We start from the raw sequence: 27,977 nt of genomic DNA, 5'->3' as shown, positions 1-27,977 counted from the left end.
GTATATTCAATACTATACAACACTGAACAACATTCTGAGGCTCGCTTTTTTTTTTGCACCTGATTTTCCATGGCAATACAGCGCTCTCGTATGCGGACAACCAAGCCCATGTACGGCTTCGGAAAGTCTAAAACAATGGCATTAAAAAAAACGCTCAATAATCACTCTTAGAACCCACAATGATCGCAATCTCTAAGTTGAAGGGCTTCGGCAAACGGAATAGATCGACCGTAGTCACTGACCAGTCTTTTTCAGGATCCAAAGCTTTGACGTAACAATGGCAAGAGACCACACGACAACCCTCTATTTCAATGACGTGGAGTAGCCCCCACCCCCCTCCTTTTTTTTCTTCATTCGTTCCTGTCTACATGTACAGGTGTATTTGCACTTCTCGTACGGCGTCACTGACACCAATTCCGGGCTTTATAATATACTTCTGTGTTTTTCTTTAATGGGAACTGCTTCCTAGAAAAAAAAAAAAACAGTTGCAAAGGTGCAAACATGAAGGCAGGCAAGGGGATTGTGCGCACAGTTTACGAAAGGCCTAGCAGCATGACGTAGCCCGAGCACCATTCCTCGACCGTGGCCACGTAATTGGTTTTTGCAACTCATCGTTCCAAGCCGTTCTGGGCCTCAACGCTCTCATTGTTTTGTTTTTGTTTTTCGCTAAGAAGTATCGCCACCGGTAGGCCCCTCGGTCACCCATAATCTCCCGTAATCGCCAAAGAGATTGGAGTCACTGAGGCAAAATTGAAAATCGACCGCCTTCCTGTCCTTGCTCATACTGCAGAACGCTCCCCTTTCCCCTCTCCCCCATTCTATGTTCTTTTTTCTTCTTTCGCACCTCAGGTTGTTGTTCACTTCTCTTTCTTTTTTTTTCTTTCATGCTCAACCAAAAACTATTTCATCTGCTTTGATTTCTTCGTTTCGGTGGTGTCCACAATTTTCCGAAGGGCCTATTCTTACGAGAGAATATCTCATATCGCTGAACACTACTATTTGATTTCATGCGATTAACTTTCGCACTGGTAGAGCGCTAATCAGGAGGAAGGAAGTTTAGTTGTCAATGCGTACTTTCACTATTTCATTGTGCAGAAGCCTTGCGAATACCTAAATGAATATTTACTTATTGTTGATTTTTTATGATAAGCAGCAGCAGCAGCAGCTTTTCATTTGTGTGGGTAGCTTTTACTCTAGGAAATACTGCCTTTAATGTGCACACCCTCTCTCAGAGAACATTTAGTTGCTTAAGATGTAGCCTTGTATATGCGCTTACATTATTTGCATAGAAAATAACGCTATATGAGATGTAGCCGCATCTGTTGCGCACAGCAAGGCAGTCAGTCGGTCATGTAAGATAGCGCCAGCCTTAATATTCACGTTGTTGATTATGCAAATGGTTTGCACCTTCTGGCAGTGTAGTCATCAAAACCACATAAATTGACGAGAATCCCCATTGCATCGGTCATCGTAATTGCTGCCTGGCTCTTCCACGTTCATCGTAGTTAAAACTAAAATTATTCGATTTCAGCATATTGCAGTATTTAGTTTATTTTAGTGTGATCTCAAACTTTGTCAGAATGCCTCATGATCCTACAAAATTGGATACCAGTGCAAGCGGGGTATAAGAAGGGCACAATGGGTTTAAACTTTTACTTACCTTTAAAAAAACGCCGTATACGTCGTAAACCAGATTCGTAACTAAGAGTTCAATTTACAGAAATGCCGCAACTCCTGTATAGTGCATGTACCCTACCTTTGTGCGTGTATACGATGGTAGGATGTTTCCGTGTCCCACGAAAAGAATTCTTACAGCGCGATAACGTTCTGAAGAAGCTTCTCCGGAAAACTAGCGTCCCATTACGACCGCATAACGATGTGCATTCTCTTTGCCATAATTTCTTATGACGAATGTAGGCACTACCAACGATGAAAACACTGTGTTCAAAAAGGAGAAACGAATAAAGCTAACGCTACGCTACTCAAAGGGTAACACAGGCAGACCGACCACCTTCAGTCTTTGCATCGTGCGTTTTGTAGCATAGAGACTATATAAAATATAAGTGCCTTCCTCTCCGTTTCGCTAGCTCAGCATTCAACGAAATGGCTGGACGCTTGCTGCTCAAGCAATGGAAGAGACGAAGGAAAAAAAATTGCATGAGAAGGAGCAGCAAGCACTTTTGGCACAAATATGAGAGCAGGGTCTTCCCGCTGATTGTGGTAGTAACGAGACCACTGGGTGTGGTGCCGCCCAGGGAACGCGCCTCTTTCCTGTATCTTCGCTTTCTAGTGCTCTCGAGCGATCAGAGAGGCTGGCGCGATAGCTGCCACTGCGCTGGAGCCAGGCAGGACGAGGCGCGCTTTCCCTTGTTCCCTCGCGCGATATATCAAAAGGAGCCGGGAGGAGATAAAAGCAGTGGACCGGCTTCCACAAAGGGCTACGACAGAAGCCTGCGACGGCTGCTGTGATCCCGCAGTGCCATTGGGGCTGTGCCTTACGGTTGCTGTTGGCTTATTTCACTATCGGTTTGCGAAGTTCACTACAGCGAAACCATATCACGGTCTGCTGGCGACATTTCCCTCAACTGTGGCACTGGACGTTCTTTATATTTCATTTCTTGGAAGATGAATACGAATTTTCAGTTAGCGATAAGAAACTAATGTGTTATAAGTTTGTATTCTGTCAAATCTTCTCATGAGCGTCGATATGGTGACGGCACGATGGTGTTGATGCTCTATGGACCTACCGTTGGCACGCATACCCTGCCCCTGCCCAAGGGTTGGCGCGTGGCCAAATATAGGTACTCGCTGATCATGCTGCTGGTCTGAGTTTCGTTCATCGGAAGGCTTAGATAACATTTCTATGCGGTCATTGTATCGAGGCCACATAGACGGGCCATGGCGAGCTAGAGTAGCTCTAGAAATATTTTTTCATGTGGAAAAAGTGATGGAAGTTACAAAACATTCTAAAAACAAGTATATCGGCTGAAGTTACATCCTCCATGTCTTTTTGCATATTTTTGCTTTCACGTGCGTATTATCTGGAAGATCTAAGGGTGTCATTCCATCTTGCTTGTAGAATAAATAGTCTAGCAGCGTTCTGTTCGAAAGTTGGTACTGGTACCAGCCTCTTGAACAACTACAATGAAAACCATGGAACCAGGCACGTGAAAGTTGATCTCTATATAGCATTCTTTAATAAAAGCGAATAGCGGTTTGGTCAGTTTCTTTCTTTGTTTCGTTTACAGACCGAACAGTGACAGAACACTTGGACATCGTTCGATCATATGTCTTTCAGAGCGCCATGTGGACGCAACCCCCAAGTTTCTTGTCATGTTCGCCACCATAAATGACAGCAGCCATCAGTCTCTTCTTATCAGGGAGCAGATGCCACGAAGATGACACTTTGCTTGGGTGCCGGATTCGCTTGGGCTGGTCCGAGAGAAGAAAAAAACACGCGCACCTACAAAACTCTTTCCTCGCTGTCTGCCAGTTACACTTGTGCTCGGTAATAGAAGAAAAATAAGGAGGACATGGGAGGCAGAAGCAGCAGGTGTCCATCCGACTCGCTTCTGCCAAGTCCATTCAAACCAAGCTTGCTTGGCGAGTGCAGTGCAAGTCTCAGCCCATTCGCTGTCTTTTTCACTCACTGCCCCTTTTCTGCCTTTTGAAAATCGGGACGTTGCATGACAGAGAACGACGAGCTTTCGTTCTCCGAGATTACATTTCAGAAAAGTGCCCGAGGCTCCGCCTATAGTGCGCGACGATCCACCGCTGGCTCTGCCCGCCCCGCCAGAAGCTCTCTTGCGGTGTGGAATATAAACTCTTCCTCTTCTTTTTACCGCAGTCCCGCCTAACCGCACTCTTTTCAACGATTCTTCAATGCATCTTCGAGTCGGCTGACTCTGTACCCTTTCCGTTCTTTCACTTACAGTTCTTCCTTTTTTTATTACTACATTTTAAGCGCGACATAGTGACGACGGTGAAAACTTTCGCGTTCGTGTAGACACTGTGCTTTTCTCTCTTCGTTCGCGCGCCTCGTCATGGGATTCGTTTTGTGCAGTCTACCGCGGCAGCCAGGGCTTTCCGCGCACACTAAACATTTTTACGCCCTTATGGGTGTGAATAGGGGTGCTTTCGGCATTTACACCCATGCCCACACCCTTGTAGCACCCTTTTCGGCCAAAGCACCCTATCACAAGGGTGGATACCACATATAAGGTGTGACTTTGCTCAAAGAAGGGTGTTAAATCGACGCCTGAAGGGTGTTGAACGTATTGATGCATAAATCTGAGTAACGTGTACACGTCCACGCATTAAGCAATGTGTGTATGTATTGCATTTTTAATGCGAAAGCGTTTCATGGCCTTTCAGGTAGGAAAGGTGGCGTTCTCCGCAACAACAATCCATACGGGACCCTGCTCATGCCAATCTTGCCATTTCCCTTGAAAGCATTCAGAACCGCGCCGCCCGCTTTATTCTCTCAAATTATTCACTTCATTCAAGCGTCACGTCCATGAAAAGAACACTAGGTGAACCTGATCTTTGGTTACGTCGCAAATACTTTCGTCTCTGTCTTTTTCATAGAATATGCTAATTTAACCCTTCTCGTAAAGAAAATTTTTTCACCACACCAAGTTCTCGTCTCGCATCGACCATCAACACAAAATTGATGTGCCATTCTTCCTTTTTGCCAAGAACAGCCACTGAACGCAACCGCCTTCCCGCCTCCACAGTCTCAATTTGTGACACCACTAATTCAAGGTCGCCGTTCAAATTATCGTATGGTTTGATTTTCTATTTTTGCGCTGCATTGCAATTATTGCATATTTTCACCACTTCTTTCTGTTGTGCCTACTAGGCCTTGAATGTATATAATAAATAAATAAAATGTGAAGTCATCACCGTCTTTTATGACGTCAGTAGTGATACAGAAGGTAGTAAATACAACAACGTTAAGTATGAGCAATTATGGGTAAATAATGTGAAATAATGTGAATAAGGGTGGAATAAATTGCATTAAGGTTCGTACAAACTATAGCACGGTGGATTACGGGAGATTAAGGTAGAATTGTGAAGAACACGTGACAATGTATGAACTAACGTATCATGGTCACGTGACAATTGCAAGTGTAGATGCGTGAAGCGATTAAGTTTTCCCATTCCTAAGTGACTGTCGATATTTCTTCAAGTATTGTGATGTTACTGGCATGACGGCCACTCCAAAAATGTATCATCCAGAAAAACAACGCCCTTTCACTTACAATTCCATTATCATTATTTTTCATGCTCACAGGAATATTAACATGCAATTAAACACTTCTAGAAAAACTGCAGTAGCAGAGCGAAAACACGAGAGCAACTTGCGCAATTCTGCACTAATATTTCGGTGCCCTTAATAGTCCAACAAAAAGTGGTGAAATGGAAGAAGCTGTTTGGATACATTGCTGAACAAACAGGGACGTGCTGTTGGACGAGCCTCTGCTGTACAATGGCATTAACGTACAATTTGCATGGTGAATCCATAAAGAAGACTTATAGAGGCGAGATCACGTTGGAAGTTCTCAAACCCGAATTTCCACGTACCTTGCCTAATTCATTCAGAGGTTTACTAAGCTACTGATCTGCTTTCTAAGTGCACCCTCAAATACAGCTTGTAAGGCTGAGCCGATATATTAAGGGCTGGTGTCGTCAACGCTGTAATTTCTTATCCAGAGCATACGCACTTGCAAACGCAGTCTTCAGTCTCCTCATGAATGTTTACGCGTCGCTGTCACACGACCAAGATGTGAGCGTCTTTATCGAGCCATGATATCGCTGAAACTACGCTGTGACCTCGCAAAGTTGCTTCGTTCGGACGCAGCGAATAATCTAATCGCACCAGCAGAAGAGCGCCGATCGTCTCGCTCACGGTCCCGATTTGTGTACTGTACCCTCAGTGATGCAGCACAGACTGCGCCCCCCACCCCAAAATAAAATGCCCGGCACAAAACGTAGTAGCAACTACCCGCCTCACCGCTCTAGTTAGAGACCACAACGAAGCAGCAGCAAACAGGCAGCCATGCGAGCAAGCAAACCTGTCAGAATAAACGTTCAATTTGCGCGGCCGCCCCATGCCCAATGAAAAGCGACCGGAAGTGACGGCCGACGCTGTACCATCACTTCGGCGCGCGGCAGGACGGGAAGGCGGAAGCTGCGCCATCATGCTCGTTTTCGCGTGCGTTCGCGTCGCGCGCTGTGCGAAGTAATTTTAAACGTGTGATTAGTTTTGCGCGCGGGGTAGAAAAATATGTGGCCCATGCTTTGTGTATTACTCGTGCCCCACTTCAAAGCAAAGCGTTCGTACGCACTGGGAGATGGATCCACGAAGGCTGAAACGAGAAGTTGCAACGTGCCCGGTCGGTAGTACTGGCATGATGGAAACTTTCAGGCAAGTGCCCGTTTATTTGGTATTTGTTTTGTTCGCTTTAGAATTATCTCACTGTGATCTCGTAGCATAATTCATAATTCGCTAATGTAAGAGCAAGAGCAGCTGCACTCCTACTAGGCCAAGTTAACTACCTCGATCCCGTCCCGTGTGACTAATGTTTGTCAAATTTACATCGGGTGTGGTGCGCCTGCATAGTTACGCTTTGTTTCTCAGCGCTTGAATGTTCATTGATGTGATTCTCTTGTGCGTTCAGCGCGGCTGCTTGTAATGCGGTCGTTCGCGCTTCAGTTAAATGTGGTCGACCACTTTTGCGTCGCGTAGAAAAGGACTGGCTTAGCCACCTTTCGAAGGAACCGGCGCGGTATTGGTTCTCCCTGAATCGGTCGCGTGCGGCTGTTGCTGCTTGCCGGACGCCTTCGGCATTTTCTTCGGCTCGCTTTGTCTGTGCGTGTGCGCGTGCTCGCGCTCGGCTTGATTTGTGTGTGCGCTCAGCTCTGCTCGCTTTGTGTGTGTGTGCGTGCGTGCGCTCGGCTCGCTGTGTGTGTGTGTGTGTGTGCGTGCGTGCGTGCGTGCGTGCGTGCGTCCAGTACATGCCGGTTTGTATGGGCCGGCGTGTTTGCGCGTGTCTAGTGCGTACGTGTTTTGTGAGTGTGTTGTCTGTGGGTCGATGTGTGTGCGTGCACGTGTTAGCGTGTCTGCCTGCATGCATGTATGTATGTGTGCTTGTTTGTGTTCATCAATGTGCGCGTGCGCGCTTTTGTGTCTGCGCTTTGAGAGTGCGTATACTTGTGTGTGCGTATGGATGCGTTTTGTGTGCGTGCGTATGTATTGCATGAGGCCGGTAGAGTTTTACTCGCAATAAAACTCTTCCGATTTGGTGCAGCGAGTGTTCCCGCCTGAAAGCCGAGTTTGGTTTCAAGCCACCCTGGACAACTGCTGTATGAGGCGCCGTTTCTCGGGAGGACCAGTGGGAAGGCGCCAAGTATACGCTTCGTCCTTTTTCCTCCCATGCCCTAATGAATCGATATCCTTGTTTTTTATTGTGAAAGGAACGTTACATCCAGAGCATAAATAAATGATTAGGAAATCTGGTAGTGTGTTTCGCCATTACAATAATTCTGATCTTAAAGACGTGGATTTCCCATTAGCCCACATTTTTGATGCAGACAACCGCTGAAATTGTTAGCGGCAGGTTATTCGAGACGTTCTACGTATATAGCAATTGTCTTCAGGAGCTTTAATGAATATTGAAAATTTGAAGTGTTGTGCTTTAGAGGTATCATATATAAGCTTTAGGTCTCCGGGTAATTTGCATGCCCTTCAAGAGCTGTCGCCTATAACCCTATTGAAATTCGTAACTACAGTTTGGAGCACTGGGGAAGCTAGAAGGCTTGTCCTGGCTCTCGAGAAAGTGTTTAAGCTGGAGGTGTAGGTTGAGGAGTTTGGGGTTGGTAACACAAAGGATTTTTTATGCCTTAGCAGTAGGAGTGACACAGGATAAAAAAAATGTATGTGTGTCAAGCACAGGAAGCTGCTCATGTGGTAGAAGCATGTGTGCGTGTGTGTGTGCGTGTGTGTGTGCGCCCATGCATGCGTGCGTGTGTGTGAATTCTCTCCTCAAAAGGGAGTATGTGTGTGAGCTATTTCATTGCTGGTCTGTTTGCCAAGAATTGGAAGAAAACACAATAATCAATTTAACTTGAAATAATAAACTTCAAAGCCTACTGGCGTACTGGCGACAGCAGCATACAAGCATGCAGCTGTGTGACAATCTTAATGCATGACTGCAACATCTGGAAGGAGGCTTGCTTCTTCAGTAAGCAGCACAAAGTCCATATTCTTGGCTTTTCTCGTGCAAACCAAAACGACGCTCATTGCCAATGATCTTGTCTTTTGCTCTAATAGCATTTGTTTATCTTGTACTTAGAGCGTTGTTTCTCGCAGGTCATGCAGATGGTAGCAGCGATTTCACAATGCCCAGCCTTGGCGCCCCCCATCAAGAGCAAGCCACTTGCTTTCGCCTTCAGACAGATGGTTAACGTCTTCTTGAAAGCGGTTGAGAAGACAACATTGTAAGTAGATATAGTTGTGTAGTGTAATATAATAAGTCAAGTTATAATTTAAAACTCGGGCTCCTTGGCCGCCTAAGCTTGATATGATGTGCAGTTGTCGGTGGTTGTAAATATTGCCGATGGTACAGTGCATACTGCAGGTATGACTGCTGATCCAAAGTATACATTTGCATTTTCTTGATGGTCTTTCATAATGAGGATTTTCTTTGTGCAAGAATATTCACAGAATGCCGGGGCATTGTAGCATCATATTCTTTATTGTGCATTAACTGCTAATTTCGTATGACCTTCCTGCTACCAATTTATTTGCAGGAAAGGAATATTTGTTTACTCTCTGCAATGAGCTTGTTATTTGCTCATTGCATTACACTCTTCTACCTTTAATTTATTCCCATACAATTATCAAAACCTTAAAATTTCAGCTGTTTTTATTTTGAATACAATATCAAAATCAAAATGCACCGGATTGCAATCTAGACTGCACGGGATTTGAAGAAATTACAAGAAACCAGGACCTCTCGGGAGCGTTAAAAAAACGTTTCCGCAGGTAATGTGCCTAATTATACTGAGCTAGCTGCTCACGAAAATTGCAAGCATATTTCATTTCACATAGTTTTGCAGGATATAGCAGGCCTATCATAGTCTCTGAGCACAACCTTACCTCATTTGCATCATGAAAATGTCTCATGCTTAATTTGGGACAAGTTTTGAAAAATGAATGTATCATAATTTTGAAACTACACAAAGTATTGGTTGAGGCTAGACAGTTTTCAAACAACTTGACCATGTTGAACTTAGCCATTACAGACGGAAAAAAAAACATGCACAGGAGCACTCATTCAATGAAATGTGATGCTTGTGGTTATTTTTCACATGCAAAATGTACTTTTAAGCGAGAGAGGGCAGGTAGCCAATTTACAACCATTGTGACTCATGCGGATAGTAGCAACACAGGATGAGAAATGGTTGTCTCTGAGGTTCATTGAATATGTGAAAACTCATATACAGTACCCTCCCCCCTATGAGGGGTAACCGTGCAATATGTTTTGGGCAAGAAAGACGATTGTTCTAGGAGACAAGAAATTTCAGGCTCTAGTTGAGAGGCTACAGAAAGAAGGACCATGTAAATAGTCACAGATTAACATAAGCTGCATCGGAGTGGCATCACAGTTTAGAGCATGAAGTGGGAGCATGAGGAAGGATCATAAGCTTAAATAAGGGAATACTACTTGTCAGTGCATTGCCAAGCTAACCCATTGAAAGAAGGGGGCGTGCTCTAAGAAAAATAGTTAACAACACATGCTAAGTTTTCGAGGAAAGTATGCCAAAATGCCCATTCTTACTAAATTAGTAAATAAGAAATACACGATAAATTTTAGGATTCAGAAAGTGTCTAATAAACCGCATTGGAGAGTTGGATATTGTTGGGCTGGATGCATGTATTGCAGGGCAAATGAGAATGCCAGTGGGGATTCCCTCATTTTCATTTTGTGTGCACTCTCTGTAAAACAGTTCTCTTTGTCTCCTAGTGTAATAATGTTGTGTAAAAACAGTCATTTTTTAATGCCTCGTGCATTTCACTCTTAATGTGCAATATCCCGTAAGCTTCTCACCTGCAGTACTTATAAAGTGTAATGCAGATATATTGCAGATTTCATAATGTCAATTTTGTATTAAGGTAACATACACACTCTTGGACAAATGTCTATTGTTGAGAGATGTCATTGGTAGTCTTTAAACTTTATTCACTCTTATTTTCTATGGTGAAAAGGCTACTGTAAATTTATGTTTTTGCTGCTGTATGTGCCTTGTGTTCACAATGACACAGTGGTTTAGCATTCACAGTAACATGCAATTCCTTAATTTGCAAAATAGAAACTTCTCCTACCTTTCACTTGTCTTGCCCAGTTGCCTGAGCGGTGCATTCTGCCCAGTCACATTAAGTTTGTTACTTTGAGGAGCTTGTGGCTTTATCAAATTTTCCGCAAAGTACATGTGTAATTGCACGGACTGAATTCTCATGATTCTCTTCTTATTTTGCTAATGCAGGCTGCAAGATTCCAGCAATGCCATGCGCTGCATTTATTGGTCAAGATGCTCAGAGAATGGAGTCCCTGCACCTCGTGATTAACCGTGAACATTTCTTTTTCTTTTGGAAAGCTAAAGGCCATTTGCTGCATCACTTGCATTTTTGCAGCTCAGATGTGTACTATATTTTTCTAATTTTGAATCAATATTGGCTATTCAGTATAAAAAATGACGTACAGCGTGAAGGACAAGGACTGCGAGAGACACACTCCACTGACTTTCAACAATATTTTATTGCGTTGCCACATCGTATGTGTATACACAGAGGGGTCATGCGCAGAAAATGAAAGCCAGACACAAGGGGTGTTCTAACAGCAAGTCATTGTAAAAAGAACATGGTCACTTGAAAAAAAAAACATCACAATTTCTATCTGTTTGATACAAAATTTCACTAGGGGTCAGCGTGATAGAGGGGGCACTAACGCACACACTACCCAGTTTTCTGGTGAAATCAGCTTCAATAATTTACCGGGTGAGCTGTGTCTCGCTAAAACTTCGGTATCTTAAAGAGGGGCATGCAGCCGCAGTCCCGGCAATGAATGCCCAAGTGGCCTTGAACAGTGTTATGGATGTTGTTATAGTGCTCTCTTAAACGATCATTTAGGCGCATGCCTATCTGTCCAATATATTTACTGCCTCAAAATGGGAATTTGGGAAACCACATTCATTGCACACATCGCAAAACGTTTTCTGTGCTCGGCAGAGCAACAACTCTGACGTGATTTAGGCGCGTTTACACACTTACAGAGCCTTGCCAGCTTTTCCGGGGCTGAGAAAAGGACTGTGATTTCTGCAGGTCCCCTAATCTTTTTTAGCCTATGGGAGACATCATGAACATACGGTAGCACTGCAAACCTGTGTCTTTCAACCGGCTGGTTCCTTGACCGAGCGTGCTCATCATGTTTTGTGCCCTTCAGAAGCTGTTCCGCTATGGCTGAAATTAAGGCCAAAGGGTAGCCAACCCAAGAAAGGCAATCAGCCTGTGCAGCAACGCTATGTTGCATCTCTTGTGAGCAAGATTTATTGAGGCTGTTAAGGAGGCAAAGCTTCACAATATCTCATTTGACTTTGTTGGACAGACAGGCAGGCGCCTAAACAATCATTTAGGAGAGCACGATAACAACGTCCATAACACTGTTCAAGGCCACTTCGGCATCCATTGCTGGGACTGCGGCTGCATGCCCCTCTTTGAAGGTACGGAAGCTTTAGTGAGACAGGTCATCCAGGAAACTATAGAAGCAGATTTCACTAGAAAACTGGTTAGTGGGTGCGTTAGTGACCCCTCTATCGTGCTGACCCCTAGTGAAGTCTTGTATCTCAACAGATAGAAATTCTAATGTTTATTTTTTTCAAAGGACGATGTTCTTAGTACAGTCACTTGCTGTTAGACACCCCTTGTGACTCATATTCTGCGCATGCCCGCTTTTGTGCAAATATACTCGATGTGGCAACGTAATTAAATATTGTTTGAAGTCAGCGCAGTCTGTCATCTCTCGCAGTTCTTGTCATTCAAGCTGTACGTAATTTTATCTCATTAATTGCAAACTATCCCAAGGAACTACCCTTGTTCAGTATAATTATAATGTTTGATATGACCATTTGCTGGCAAATGTTAACAGTGTGATATTTAACTTGAACTTTTGCATGACTGCCTATGCCTGTGTTCTTTTAGTAACCAGAGTATGGCTAATTTATTAAACCATATTTGCTAATTTGCATGCTCACATGCTATAGCATGCCTTAATCTTGAATTACTGCATCTAAGTGCAAATAATTTAGAAATTTACTATGTATTTTAAAACACTGTCCACATTTTGTGCTCAGCAAAATCGTTTAATCAACAGTGGTTTGTTTTTATCAGGCCTCCTGCTGCACTTTGCACCCAGGCACTAGTAGATGTGGAATATGCACTCTTTTGATTTATAGTAAGCAAAGAACCTATTTTCAAACTACATATTGTATATGTACCAGTGCCTTAGAGTTACAAAACAAAAGTTTATAGAAACTGGTATTGTAGTTAGAAAAACCGCTGCACAGCACCTTTAGCCCAGAGAACTCTCATTTCACAAAAGAGGACAAACTATGTAGGCGCTAAAAAATTCTACGTATTTTTTGTGCTCAAGTAATCTTGTTGGAAATAGAAAATTAGCAATAAGGCTCCTGGCATAAACCTCACTTAAAGCATGTCTATGCTTGGAAAGTATTCTTTCAGTCTGAAAAATGTTGGCCAGTTATGCTTTACATCGACTTTCCAAACTTTTCATAATGCTTTGCGATTACATTAGTGTACAAAATAACAGGTGTCTTTCTTGTGCGTTTGCTCTGCATTTCAATTGCTTCCCTAATTCACCTTTGCAATATGCCTTTTTTTAAGGCATCAAAACTTGAATTTTTGTTCACTGGAGCCTAATACTAAAAATTTATTCCTTTATGTGGCCCAAAACACTGCGAATCAACCCAGGCTCTTTCAGTGCCGCTATACATAGTTTCTTCTCTAATAACAGATTTGATCAATACATATATTTTAGGTACCTTTGTGGGGAATGTACATGTTCTTGTACTTACCGATGTGTTTGGTGATTGTGCATGATTATATTTCATGTGATTTATGTATATGTTGTACTCTGTATTGCAGCATGCAATAAATATATTTGCATTTTCTTGAAAATGCAGCATATATCTTACCAGTCTGTGTTGCATGTTATTTGGATATGGAAATCGTGATAACCTTGGTGTTGATATACATGCTCAAAAGTGTCCAAGTTTGCTAGGTTGTATTTGTGCAGCGAAGACAGGTTTTCCAATATACACCATGAATTACTAATATGTAATGTGATCCACACGTATAGGTGTTGTGTATGCCCATCGAAGCTTCAAGGCCGGCTGTTCGACAGTGCGTTTTGTAGCCGAACTTGAACCTTCTGGCACACGCAGTAGTTGCGCGTGGATCGCTGTACATAGTAGTAATTGAAGGCGTGTACTGCCGAATCTGCCTTCCATACACGCTAGAAATAAAAGGGTCTACACCCTTCCAACACCCACACAGATGGGTGTTAATTTGGATGAGCAGCCTTACACCCTAAATTTATTTTGCTGGACACCCTTCCTTTAGGGTGCTATAGTGGCACCCCAACTGTAGGGTGTAGACAACAGCACCCTTAGGGTGTTCGTCTGGCGACAAACTGATTTACACCCTTAAGGGTGTTAAAATGTTTAGTGTGCGCCGCTAACGCGCACGTATAAACGGGTGCCGGAACTGACGACAGCACTGGAAGGAGGCGTTTTTCAAAGAGACGTTGAAAGACCGCGTTTCTGCTTTGAAAGCCTCCTATCCGTGAAGGCACGGATGCGAGGCGGCAACGTGAGCGCCTTTTTCTTCCTTCCGTTCTTGCTTTTCGCTGCGCTGGCAACCGTGAGCGGACATCATGCAACTAGCGACGCGACATGCTCCCGCCCCCGACGGTGTTGACAAGAGAGAATTGGTACGTGCTCTTCCCTGGCCGTCATTACCAAGAACCCTGCACTTGGGGGTTTATGCCGTTACTTTTGATTGCAGGTTGTTCGCTTTCTTTGAGTGACCGTGCGTCATCAGTGCGTGCGCTCTGGCGTGCTAGTGTCTAATCGCCACAAGCTGCTTTAAGAGATCTTGTTTTACCTTTTATTTTATTTTGTAAATACCCTATACAAAGGAACTTAGAGTTAGTACCCAACAGCCAGTGAGTAGTCGCTAAGGAAGTAGCAAGAAATATATACGATAGTTCCATAACATTAGCACATGACTTTTACGTTTCGGTAATCTAGCCCCTTCTTTAATGCACACTTTCTTCTCTGTTCGGACGTTAGCTCTACACAATCGGTGCTTTTACTACAGAACTTTGCTAACTGCAGTAGAGCTAGGTTCTTATTTACAACCTTGGTTCTCATACGCCATGAAATGTTTGCGATAGTACACGCACTGCATGGACTGGATTCTTTAGCATGTCACTCTTTCACTCAAACATGTCTGCATGCATAAAACAGCATAAAATTGTTTAGCGATGCGCTTTTTCAAACGTACAAACAATATTCAAGCCAACGGCAAAAAGGTGCAGACGAACACAGCGAACCGGGGAAATAGAAATGGATATGTATAAAACAAAAGCATTTCAAGAATCACACAATGACCTGCCTGAATGGTAGACAGCAACATGGTGCTTCGTTAAATCACGCATAAGTAGGATGCCATTTATGCACCACAAAAGCGGAGCTGAACATCAGTGGTATTAGCATTACGAAAATTCTTTCGACTGAGCCATCGCGTGCCTTAATTCGTAGGGCCGAATCGCAAACGAATGAGATATTGTGCCAATTCATTTAGCTTTACATGCTCAAGGAGGGATTCCCTGAAAATGTTTAGGACTTGGCGAGGTATTTTCGACGACTGGTTTGATTCATTCATATTAGACGCAACCAGCACAATTTATTGCAGTCTAAATAGAGCATCGCGCGCATAGCAGTCACACACGCAGAGTCAGAAAAATATTCAAGGGTACTTAGGTATCCCTAAGTGTATGAAAAAAAAATCTTTTCATTCTGTAACAAATTACATCAAGTCGGAGAGTGGAGTATCTGGCTTGGTGCGATTTGTTATTTCGCCAGTTAGATTTCTTGCCCAGGGCCCCGCTCTTTCGGTACTGACAAAAAGAAAGTAATTGTTCATCCCAGGAAAGTGGAAAGCAAAATTGTTCTCAAAGGAGTTATAACTCCGTGTGCAACCCTTTTCTACCTCAATGTGTCTTCCTTCATCACTACGCTCATATCTCGCTTCAAGTTCTCTCACATTTCATATCTCTTATCCCTTCAATGCCTCACAGTTTGCAGCTTCTCACTTGCTAGACTGCTCCAATTCGACATGATAGAGAGCCTGTAAGACTTGCTGCAAGAAGAGCCTTTCCCGGCTTAAACGATTACGAGGGTCTTGGCTTTTCTTGTCTTCTTTTTTATTGCCCAGTTTCTTCATTTTTACTGGTATTACCCCCATGTATTGTGCATTCCAAGTTCAACGTGCGTTTGCAATCCTGCACACACAAATGAATACGTAATCGGGACAATTCAATTTGTTAAAATGAAACTTTAAAGGAGCAATTCTTTCTTGGTAAACGCTGTTATTGCGAACGAAGATGACTCATTACCTTGACCTTTCGTGAAAGCCTTAGTGGTAGGGACCCACTGTTGGGTTATAGGGCATCTGAACAGAACACATGCTCCTCGACGCTAGCGTTCATCCACGGCTAGTCCCTCGTTAGCCACACGAGTGCTAGGCTTTTAGTTTACCCTAATTGTTGCTCGCCGTAGCAATTGCACTCTGCTCAGGTGTTTGAAATCGGGTTGAGCTGACCACACAGGCAACAGTTCAGTAAAGTGAGAAATTGGATTATATTTGGGCGTTTGTTCTTACACACAAGAACAGAAGAGAACCGATTCCGCTTTGTTGTCCTTGATTGGTGTGCACCATCGCGATGATTAGGTTTACTTTGTCGCGCTCCGCGAATCCCAAAATAAGCGAGCAACATGGCAGGCGCATGTGCTCACTTTTCCTAGCCTTGTCATCGGCGCCACTGGCCATGTTATTCTAGGTCCGAGAACTCACGCAGCGTTAGCACAAGAAACATCGCTAATTTCGTCCAGGACTACCTCTGTCATCCCAGTAAGTGCTTCCTCTTTTTCAACGCTACGTTCATGTTCTAAGCTCACCGCTTGCTACCACCGTACGTGTGCTTGCTCCCGTACAACAAGCATTCTTTCTCACAGCAGCCTTTGTGTGTGTGTGTGTGTGTGTGTGTGTGTGTGTATGTGTGTGTGCGTGCGTGCGTGTGCGTGCGTGTGCGTGCGTGTGTGTGCGTGTGTGTGTGTGCGTGCGTGTGTGTGTGTGTGTGTGTGTGTGTGTGTGTGTGTGTGTGGTGTGTGTGTGGGTGTGGGTGTGGGTGTGTGTGTGTGTGTGTTTCTTTTTTTTGCGGTCCCGATATTTGCATGATTCGCAAGTTCACTTTCTGCAGGTAACGCCTGTCTTCGGCGTTTTGCTGCTTTCTTTGTTACCGAACTTTTCCTCGAACAGCAAGCGAGAAACCCTTTATTGAATTCTTTTTTGCGACCAAACACGCTGATATATTCCTAAGCAATATAAGATGAACCCCTGATTTGCGCTTTTTTTTTTCTTTCTTTCTACTTTTCTGAAAACATCGCGTAAGTAGCTTCTTGTCGCCATCATTCTCAGAAGGATGTTTCTGCGGCACTGAGTACCTTTGCCACAAAGTTAAAAAAAAGTCCTTCGACCTGCGATCGTTGTCTCAAAGTTTATTTTGTTTTGCTTCATCAAACCAGGCCTGCTTTCCTACTCGCCTATGCCGGCGTCTTTTACCAAACCTTTTGTTCGAAATCTTTTTTCGTTTTCCTGGCAGTTATATTGAGAACACGGGTAGCACAGGGTTGCCAGTGCTTGTATTTGCATGTATGCTTCCTCCGCTCATCTTCTTCGTGCTCCTGCAACGCGCTTATTGAACATTCCTCGAACCTGTTCAACGTAACGAGAAATCTCGGTTTCTCCGAGAAGACTGCTGTACGAGCTGCTTTCTTGCTTTGTGATTACCGTATTTCTTTCACACGCGTAGTGTTCGCCTCTAGCTGTCTTGCAATTTCTTAGTCTCGCGTTGTAAGAAATCTTAAATTGCTACTACCGTTCCTGTTGCTGGGAGCCCTTCTGCACATTTGTTTCTTGCGTGCTTGTCGTATCTCCCAGCGTTAATGATTCATCGCGCCGCCAGATTATGCGCGTGCCCGCGTTCTACGCGGATACCTTGATGCACGTGTATTCACGTCCCAAGCGCGAAAGGCTAATGCAATATTTCCAGCAGTCCCCCTATCTCTTCGTTCCTTGTTACACCCTAATTTCTATGCAGATTCTCAACCTCTTATCAGTTTCTGCTTGCTATTTTGTGGTAGCGACAATTTTCGCCTGAGTTTGCGCAAGTTGTCAGGAGAAACATGCACCGTGTTCGCGAAATTAATCTCGGCAGCTGGAAGAAATCGCTGCGAGAAAGTAAGAAAACGCGCAATCTAAGCCGCGCTGAGAACTTGCAGGAACTCGAAGTTTTCTCAAGCGCGTTGCATAGTGCGAGATACTTCACAACAAAGTTAGATGAGCAACGAAGCTTTAGGCGAAACACTAGCGTGATAATAAATAAAATAAAGCGGTATCTGTAACTTTTGAGATGATTTAAGACAGGAAGTTGTACGAATACGGAATACGGAACTTGTACGAATACGTGCATTCTTTAGGGCTTATCCCTGAGCTAGCCTAGGAAGTGTGTTTTGTTTCCTCTGTGCTTCCGGAATCTAGGTATAGCGGGTGTCATAAAAATTATACGAGACAATGTTCAGTGTCAGGCCCTGTCTTCTGCATCCACTTACGGTCAGCAACGTCAGCAAAATACGGCAGCATAAAATGACCGTCGGTTTCACGTCCGAATTCACTGCAATGCTACTGAGTGGAACTTGAGCCTGGAACTCGAAAAAAAAAGTGTGGCATGAATGTTTGACGTTACTGATGAGAAAAAAATAAACGCGGAAGAGACAGCGAAGCTGACAGCTCTGCATCTTCATTTCAAATGATGCCGTGTGTTACAAATGAATTTTTTTTCTTTCATACATCTATTGTTAACGAGATGGACCAATAAAACAAATGTTTAATATTTATGTAGATATAGGAGTATACAGAAATTCTGTGTTTGTCCGCCGATTCCTCGATCATTTTTTTTAGGGAAAGATGGTGATTAAAAGAAAATGCCAAGGAGAAAGTGGTTGATTTGCTTTGCGCAGGGCAGCTTCTGAATTGAAAAAAGGGTTATGGCACCGACTACGCCACTTTATTGATATGTTACGCACCATCACATACTAGAGCTCAACTCTTCATAAGAAGATAGGACGCATCCGCTTTTTTCGTGTGAGTGTGGTCAGCGCATCTTTTACACGAAGGAATTATTTGGCTTCGCAGCTACAATAATAACTCATTGCATTGATGATCTGATAGTTGGTAAACAGGTAATTTGTAAACAGGTACGTAAACAGATATGTAAACAGGGGCCCTATAACATAAAACTATTCCAATATGTTCTTATTCCAATCTCCTGAAATCAAACTTCCGTAACCGCCGACGCAAGCATCGGGATGTGATCCGCAGGGTTGTCTCAACAGACCAATAAAACCCTCTCCTCGTTTGTAGGAGGTCACTTTTGTTTGCTTTCAAAACGAATAACATTTTCTATACTGAGCGGCTTGGCTCATCTACTCGGCTGACAAGATGCGATGATGCACGGTCAAGTGGCGAGAGAATCAATGGGACCGAGCCAGTGCACTGAAAATTTATAACTGGATGAATAGGGTGGCGCTGGTGTCTGTGATTGGTCCTTTTTCCCTTACTTATCTTGCGGTGGCTGGTCGAAAATCGCGACGGCATGCAGCGGAAGGCTAAGAATGCTGCTAAAACGGATCCTCAGAAAATAATAGTTAGCAGATTGAGGTTGTAATCATGCCGAAAGTGCTCGAAAACATTACATGGCCACGTCAAAAGCTCATGCAAATAAACCGATGCTCTCCGGCAGGTGCGACTAGCCAGTGGCTGAGTAGCCATCTTTTATTCCTTTCGGAATGGAGCAGCCTGCGGCTATTCAGAAAAAAAACTCAGTTTTGTTCGGCATATTGCTGCATCTTTAACGCGTAGACGTCACTTTGACGTGGTGAGTTCGCGCGGTTTTGCGACATCGCGTGACAGGCAGGTGAAGTCGGTGTCGCCGGAAAACTTTTGACCAATAGCCGAGCGCTGACGTCGAAAAGGCATCGAATAATAAATAACTATTTTTTTTCTTTCCAATCATGCATAATTAGTGTGAACTGATGATCGGGAACTATCGCGGTTTTCGTGACGTCGCCTGACCGACAGGAGAAGGGGGGGGGGGTTCAAAAACGTTTTTGACCAATGGCGGAGCGCTGATAGCAGAAGGGTAATAGAAAAGTGGAATAGCGTTACGTTAGAGCACCCTAGGTACTTTATATTGATTTGTGCTAATTTTTGGAGCTTATGCAGAAGGCGTTCTCATAATCGCGACCTATTGCGCAGGCTACAAGATTCATAGAATCCAAGCCATACAAACCCACTGAAGCTCTGCCGAAATCCTTCGTATCACCAACACATCACAGCAACCGGAATAACATGATTCCATTTCTGTCCCATTTCGAAACTTTACATCTCCTGCCTTCCAAGCAGTCCAGTTGGCCCGATGCGGCCCCTCCGGGTTTGAATATATATTTCGGCTACCGGCAACAATAGAGTCGTATCGGCAGCAACGAACCGCTGTTGTAACCTGCCGTCAGCTTCTTGGGTTCTTGGGCAAAGCAAACGCTGGTTCTATAGGAGCCCGAACGACGAACATGGTACATAAAACCGATTTCGATCAACGCTGTGGCGTTAGCCGCATCAACATCGAGAATATGGCCACAAAAAAAAATTATAAAAAAGATGAAGGCTGCTTTGGCGGGGGACACCTGCGCAGTGTTACTTGACTCCCAAAAGATCACAACCAGAGCCCACTGCCGTTGGCAGCAAGAAACCATCGAGCAAAGCACCGACCACCGCTCTTGGTGCGGTGGTTGGCTGTGTGTCACCGCAAGCCGCTATAGCTCAGCTTACTCCTAGTGTGTCGTTTCCCCCTAATAAAGAGTTCTCATACTGCGTCCCACGGCTTCTTCTTGCAGTTAATGTTTCCTGCCCAAACGACAGCCGAGTGTCCAAGAAACGGCCGCAGTGCTTAACAGGACTTCGAGCTACCAACAAGCCGCTGTATCTCACTACGCAACGTGCCACTGGCATTTCCAACCTTCGCATTACTCCCTCTCTCTCGCTCGTTCATAGCCGGTCTGCTAGCTCAACGCCTGCTTCTTTCAGTTGTCCGTAGCCTAGTTCACGCTTGCGATCATATTTCTAGGTTACTGCGTTTTTGTGGTGACTTACTTAGATACAATAAGTGAACTAGTTAATGTTGAGATAACTAGCGAAACTTCCTAGCCTCGCTTACGCGTAGCGCTACTTCTGCGAGATGAGAGGCACCCACTTTCGATCAATTTAAAGTTGTTCAAAACCCACCACACTTGACTGATTACAGTCATCAAGGGAGAATCACGCCCTACAAAATAAGGTGCTCGGTATTGGAGTGGTGATTTACTATGACATCGTAGTAACACTCGCAGAAAAAACATGCGCGAGCCTCTGTACGTGTACGTTTAAATTTTTAATCTTTTCAAGCACATTTACAATTCTTCAATCTTTGATGGCCTTATTCTGAACAACTTTGTCCGTCTGCATGTATTTATGCAGGATATATTATTTAAATTCCGGAATAGACTAAATATATGGGTCTTTTTTGTAAAATGCTGAACTTTAGTGCGCGTTAACTTTAACCTAAACTAAGGCCCGTAGATTTGTTGCTCAAATAGTGCGACAAATGCTTCGGCATCTTAGTGTTTTTTGAAAGTCAGGAAAGAAGCGACATATTGTTCTTCTCTGTCGCGATATGAGCTTTTTTTTATTTGTACAGAAAGCAGAGGGGGTAGGCGCCGCAATACGGAACATATATTAGGTCACGTATAAAGATGTGAAGTTATCATTCTGTACTGTAAAACATGCTGCCTAAATTAATTGGAAAATATGTTAGCAGATGTACAGGCTCCTCCTAGCAGTTCTTTGTATGATTCGATAACATAAAAGCCTGCACTCTGTAAGTTATCGCTCCAATACAGGCTTCCAATACAGGTATGCTTCAATAGAGGCTTCGCAGTTAGCCATCGATGACGCGGGTCGTTAAGCAATCATGCAGATCCGACGAACTGTGGGAGTTGGTCCAAGCGACGCTGCGATGAGGTTGGAAAACATTAATCGGCGCATCTCGACGAGAGACGCTCAGCGGATATCGGTTACGAATGCGTCCCGGAATATTGTTGGCAAAAGTATACAGGGTGTCCCGGCTCATTTTCCCACTGTCGGGCTCACTGTCCCGGCTCAGTTTAAAAATATGCAAATGTCATGTAGGGGGACATAACAAAGATGCATGATGGAGTTTGCCGCTACTTGGAGATACTCAAATTATCTTTTTCATTCAGCCTAAATACATAATTATTTTTAATTATTTAATCAACTTCTCAAGTATTATTAGATGAAAAGTGTCAATGATCAAATTGTAGAGCGACATGAAAGACTCCCGATACAGCTTACTGTTGCTCAATACGCGCTACGTTATTTTTCCGAGCGTGAAAGAAGCCCGCAAATGCAGGCAAAATTGTCCCGCAACTAGCCGCTCGAGGCACTTTGCGTCTATTCGCGGCCTTCTCTCACGCTCGGAAAAACACTTTTATGTAGCACGTATTGAGCAACATTAATCTGTATCGGGAGTTTCTCATGGAGCTCTACAATCTCATCATTGACACTTTTAACCTAAATATAACATTTGAGAAATTGATTAATTAATTAAAACTAGCTATCTAGTCATGCGGAATGAAAAGATCATTTGATTATCTCCCAGCGACGGCGAAGATCTTTACCTTTGTTCTGTCAAGTTACGCGGCATTTGCACATTTTTCAACTCTGGCTGAAGTAAGCAGAGACACCCTGTGTAACCGCATGTTAGAGGTTATATACCATTAAGGCAAGCACATCACCTTCGCGATACACTAAGTAAAGTGCATTCTGCATTAGCTGAGTGCAAACTTCAACGAGATAAAGCAAGAATCTCTCAAAGTTAACAGCAAGAACGGCGTCCCAAACCATAGTAATCTCACATGAAACGAGAAAAGACACATTTTTCATCGGCCTGTGTCATTCTTCGAGTGATATTTTATAAAACGGCATGTAAAAGTATTACATCTACAGGTACAACCATGATATATTCGAATCTAGCAGGTGACCCTCGTACTATTACACCAGCGCTCGCGCTATAACGCATTTTACACTTTCTCGAAGAACATACTTAGACAGCTCTCCTTAATTTAAAACACCAGAAAACGCTTAAGTTTATAGGTTTCCACGTTTCTTGTTTGTGGGGCATCGAACAGATGCCCTATTTCTTCCCACGAAATGACCCGATCGGCTCATTCCGCTCAGCGAAATAGTTTCGCGCTGAGCCTTTTTGCACAACTGTTTCACTGAGCCGTTTATTGAAGAGGGGATTACGCCCCGTTCCATGCTGCTCCGGACCGTTTTATTCGCACCATGGAAAACAACCAGTCTAGTTCTCGTTATAGGAGCTTTTTGTGTATGCCTTCAACAGTCCTTATTAACTTTATTCACTTGGAAGATCCTATGGGCATGCATGTTGGAGGCGCAGAATGCCTATATGCAAGGACCTAGGTAAATAATAAAAGTTATTATGCAGCGCTTTTATACTGGTCAATCTACTCTACTTTTTTTCATCCTCGGAACCAGTTTCCTCCTTACCCATTATAGGATAGGCTACAGTAAATATCCTATGCTAAACGTCCATGTATTTTTTTCTCTCAGCTCTCTTTCTTTCTTGATATGCAGCAACAGTTTTAAATATTTCGATGATAAAGGCTCAGCTTTACTTGGAAAGCAATGACTTCTGCATATCAGTTTTTGAAAATTTACCGGCTGCTGGCGCTTCCTGAAACGCTATACAAACATTGCAGAGCGTACAAAAAATTGTATGACAAAACTGGAATTTCCATGCACTGTAGAGACAGCGCCAATTAAGAACCATCAATTATGTTTGCTTAGCGGTGCATAAAACTTGCACACTTGGCAATTTCTGTTGAACGAATTGGAGCGTTAAGCGCAGTGCGATTCAAGGTAAGCATTAGACTAAAATTAGCCGTGTGAATTTTTTTTTCTTTTTTCCTCTTACGACTGTGCGTTTTCCTTGTCACTAGATAATTCATTTGTGCGCGGTTTTTCTCAGCAGTCAACTCCATTTCCACATTTGTTTCCGATATTTTATAAGGCTCTCGCTTTACACTTTGACGGCCGCTTATTAACACAAGAGGGTTCTCTTGGTATTCATACCCATTCTTGATATTTTTCGCATATACTGTGTTGTTCTCGGGAATTCCATGACGCTTTGCTGCTCCATTTCTTTCAGTTTAGATTAAGAATTTAGTAACGCAGGCTACCGTCCGCATGCCCATCGCGGTTATTTAACATACACAATGTTTGTTTGCTAACTTTTTGTAAGCGCGCAACTAACCAACACGTTTAGTAATCTCGGCTGCATGTCACACATAACCCATTCCGTACTTGAGAAGCTCCGCCATGATCCGTCTGTTTGTTGTTTTGCACTGAGTGCGGAAGTTAGCCACTAACTCGTTACCCATGAAATTGTCCTCACGCTCTTGTCGAATTCAGGTGCGCTCAACAGCTTCACTGGAAAAAAAAATCGTGGCAAGTTTTTTGAAAGTTGTGTGGAACATTGTAAACACGAGGTACTATATAATGGCCTTCATCCTGCATTTCTAGCAGCAAAGCTGTCTATTGTTACGATCCCTGGATTTTCTCGCGTTTTTCACGTCGACAGAAAGCCCAGTGCGCCAATCCCGGCTGCAGTTGAGGGCCAAGAGCAATGGCTCGTACCCTTGTTAGGTAGAGACGTGAAACGAACATACAGCACGGCTTTCGTTTCAATACGAAACATACAAAAAGAAGGAAGCGTTTAAACCACATGATTGAATGCGAGGCGCGCGCACTTCCGCGTTGATCGGCATACGTTTCCACCATTACCTAGCCGTTTATTGTTATCGGAGGCTTTAGCGTAGCCATCTCAAAATCCGAAACAAAGCAGTGGTTCACCCACTGGCGTGGAATACTTTGGCCTCGGTTGCTTCAACTATCTGATTCAATCAGCTACGACACACGGTTCATACATTCATTCAACTTTGACCCCGAAAAATTCTCAAAGAAGAACGGAAAACACCTGTGTGTATCATAACGACCACAAAGCAGTTATGGCACTAATTTCAAAGTAAGAAATAAAATAAAGGTTTTTATAAACTGCATTCAAACGTGTGTTTGTGTCCTATGTCACATTGAGGAAACATGTGCGTAATGGGTGCGCATCATGGAAAACATGATGCGCGAATGGAAAACAAGTTCACGGTTATTGCGTACATACAACAGGTGTGCAAGGTTAACTTGGTGAATTACTAGCGATCGTGTGGAATCACACGATCACGTTAATAGGGGAATAGCCAACAAAGTGGCTTCCCACACCTGATGTGTTGTAGGCGGTCATACTTTATTCCCTTTACCTTTACTTTCTTCCCCACCAAAGCGCTTGCATATATATATATTTACGAATACAAGCGATAGGTCTTGATTTGTAGATTGCATTGTCTAAAATATTTGATAACCACATCTAAACCATAAACTTCCAAAATTAAGTGTCATTGCCTTGTGCTTATCGGCACTATCCGATCAAATGAACGCACGCGTAATGAGGTATGCGTATGAAGACGCACGTGCACAATTATCATTTGAATCGAAGATGAATTACAGTTACCTACATTTATCGATGACTCTGCGAAGCACGCCTATTTTCGAACATAAATGATAGTCTACTTGGAAAAAGCTGTTTTCCGACTGTGTTGCTTTTCATATACTTTTTTGTAACATTGTTTTGCTTTGCGATGCCATAGAATAACCTTTGTATTGTATAGCTTTCCTTTTTTAATTTTATCGAGAGAAGCCTGCTTTTTTAGAGGGAGGGGGGAGGGCAGTCATTACTTCCAGGTAATTACGCTCAGAAGGCTTATATCGACCATAAAAGCTAATTTCGCTGTTCTCAGTAGCCCTCTCTTGACTTCTCTATGAGCGCCAGAACGCGAAATTATATCTTCCAGGCTTTATATCTGTATGGTGTTGAGCTAGCGAATCTTCATTGACTTATCCTCGCGACTATTTCCGCTCTGTCACACACACACACACAAAAAAAAAAATCAATCAGACTTGTTGGTACTTCCGTACCATATTCTTGAGAATCCCGTTATTATCATAGCTGCATCGAATGTTACATTGTTACAATAAGAATGCCAGGTTCTCAGGAAGCGCAAAACGAATGAAAGTGTTGTTTTGTATTTCATCATTTAAACCGTAAGCAAAACAAATTAACAGTGGATTTTGTCGCATTAACATTGAGCTGACCATCATGGGTCCCTGTTTTCACTGACGAAAACATTAGGAAATGCCGCTCTCTCAATTCATCACGTATCTAGCTCGTGAGGTTATGAAATTACTAAGAGAACAAACAAAATCTAAAAACAGTTGTAGGAGCTAGAGAAGTTAACCAAAGTCAGTACCTAAATTTTTCAACGAAGCTAAACACAAGCCGTAGAGCCGCATGAAGGAAACAAAAATTATAACGACTTACAAACAAGGAGCATTGAACTGAGCTGCCCCATACCAGTAATCTGTACAAAGTACAACATGCAGCCACACAGCCTCTTTAAGGTCAGACAACAAAGTGGACGTCGATAGACAGTAAAGCTATCTCTCATTTCAGCAGCAACATGGTGAAGCACAAATACACTGCTTTTTGTTTTAACGTGTGCATCCATTTGAAGGCGATAACTATCAGTCAGGTAGTGGTACGAGTGAAACCATGCAACTTAGAACATTTCAGTTATCAGTAAAATTCCTTTTTTTTGTAAAGTTCATAAATATTATACATACATTTTTTCCATGTCGGATGAAAATATTGTTTCCTGCTCTCGTGCGTCTTCTAACTACGCTTTTTAGTTTCATCGAGCTGTTCGCGACAGGATTCTGTCTATCGCAAATCGTCTAGATGATACACTTCACGATTAATAGTTACGTATTACATATCAGACAGAAACTTTGGTGCTCGTTCAGAAGCTTTAACATAACCTAAAATCTGCGCAATGAGCAACAGCACGAAAAAAATTATAGGCGTATCGTTCAGAGACCAGAAAACAGCTTTGCGGATTAGATATCAAACGCGAATAGCCGATATTCTAGCTGAGATTAATAGGACGAAATGAAGCTCGGCAGGCAATGAAATGCATAGGTATAGGAGGTAGTACGATGTACTAGAAGTATAGAATGTAGTAAGCTGGTGGCGCAAGTCAGTGGCAGTTGGAGACAAATGGGAAATGCTTTTGCCTGCAGTCAACATATAATGAACTGGTCATGAAGATAATAACAGTGATTGTGAGGACTGACGGGTCCGGGACACTGGTGGTCAATAGGTCAGTGTGCGAGTGGCTTCCCTGACTCCGCTCCACAGTTTCAGCACATTGGGCTCTTGTGGTAGTTAATAATGGTTGCTGCGCGTGCAGTTTCTTAGTGTTTCTCCTTGCTATCTTTTCCGCCTTTTAATTCTACACTTAGTCAGGTCACTTGAACGGTAATACAGCAGAGTTTTGTTTTTTGAGGCTGTGTAAATATCTCCAATTGTCCTGACTTATCAGCGTCGACTCTCTAGCCATTACCTTTCTTGTGGTTTTACTTGACAGCAGTTAGGCATTATGGCCTTGGAGTGTTCTGTTGTGGTCAGTGCGACCTGCGTTCAAAATTTGCGAAGAGCCCTGTGTTATTCTTTCTTTAAGTATTTGGCAACTAAGAGGATCCGTTCTATGTAATCGCACCTCTAGTTTGAAGCAATGCTATTTCATGTCTATCAGTTCTAGGGGCCACTCTAGGACTAAACCTACGAGAGCGATAAATCAAGTACAAACCAGTTGTACCTTGAATGTTGTGTGTTTAACTAAATACGCGTCGCCATTCACTTGTTTTAGATATGCACAGTTGGCACATCGTAGCCAAATTTTCCTGTAGATCAAGAACAAAAAAATATGGCATAAACCATCCTCAATGATTATCTAAGTCATTGCGAAGAATTTCTCCCCTAGAAATGGGCCACAGGCCAAGCATACTGACGTACACCCGGGGAATCACTTTCTTGAGCACTGCCGCATGCGCGGGGGGCATGACACCCTCACGACGTGCGATTGGAACCAGAGGCGATCACGGATGCATACATGCATGCTACACAAAATCCGTCGTCGCTAAAGTGCTTTCGAAAGTGCGCGTGCACGTTTTGAAAGTGCCGGTACTCCAATCGAAACAGTTTGGTCTCGGCGGCCGTCCGTTTGGTTTGTCGCTATTCTTCGGTTGCGCCTGGCTTCTTGACAGCGCAGCTGGCGGAGGTGCTGTTTCATGGCCGCGCGCATCTCGTCGGCTCGTCGCTTCGCCTCCTGTCTCACCGCCCTCGGCGCTTTGACACGCATTCAGTACCTGCGTCGCAACAATCCTGGAGTAGCATGTCAGGCGAACAGCC

At 43.5% G+C, this 27,977-nt stretch overlaps 1 protein-coding gene and 1 long non-coding RNA gene across 3 annotated transcripts in view; both read left to right on the top strand.

Annotated features, from left to right (window-relative positions):
* The window catches only part of LOC135902939 (cell adhesion molecule Dscam2-like), a 264,364-nt gene that overhangs the window by 38,018 nt on the left and 198,369 nt on the right, over positions 1-27,977 (top strand). The window lies entirely within an intron of this gene.
* LOC139057870 (uncharacterized) lies at positions 6,213-10,929 on the top strand. Of its 2 annotated transcripts, XR_011513058.1 has the most exons (4): positions 6,213-6,430; positions 7,314-7,412; positions 8,375-8,502; positions 10,552-10,929. It is a non-coding gene; the product is annotated as an uncharacterized lncRNA (long non-coding RNA). The 2 variants fall into 2 exon arrangements; XR_011513057.1 differs by lacking the exon at positions 6,213-6,430 and having other exon boundaries at positions 6,597-7,412.

This window comes from Dermacentor albipictus, chromosome 3 (assembly GCF_038994185.2).
Source record: "Dermacentor albipictus isolate Rhodes 1998 colony chromosome 3, USDA_Dalb.pri_finalv2, whole genome shotgun sequence".
NCBI lineage: Eukaryota > Metazoa > Arthropoda > Arachnida > Ixodida > Ixodidae > Dermacentor > Dermacentor albipictus.
This window is presented reverse-complemented; position numbering and strand designations above follow the sequence as displayed.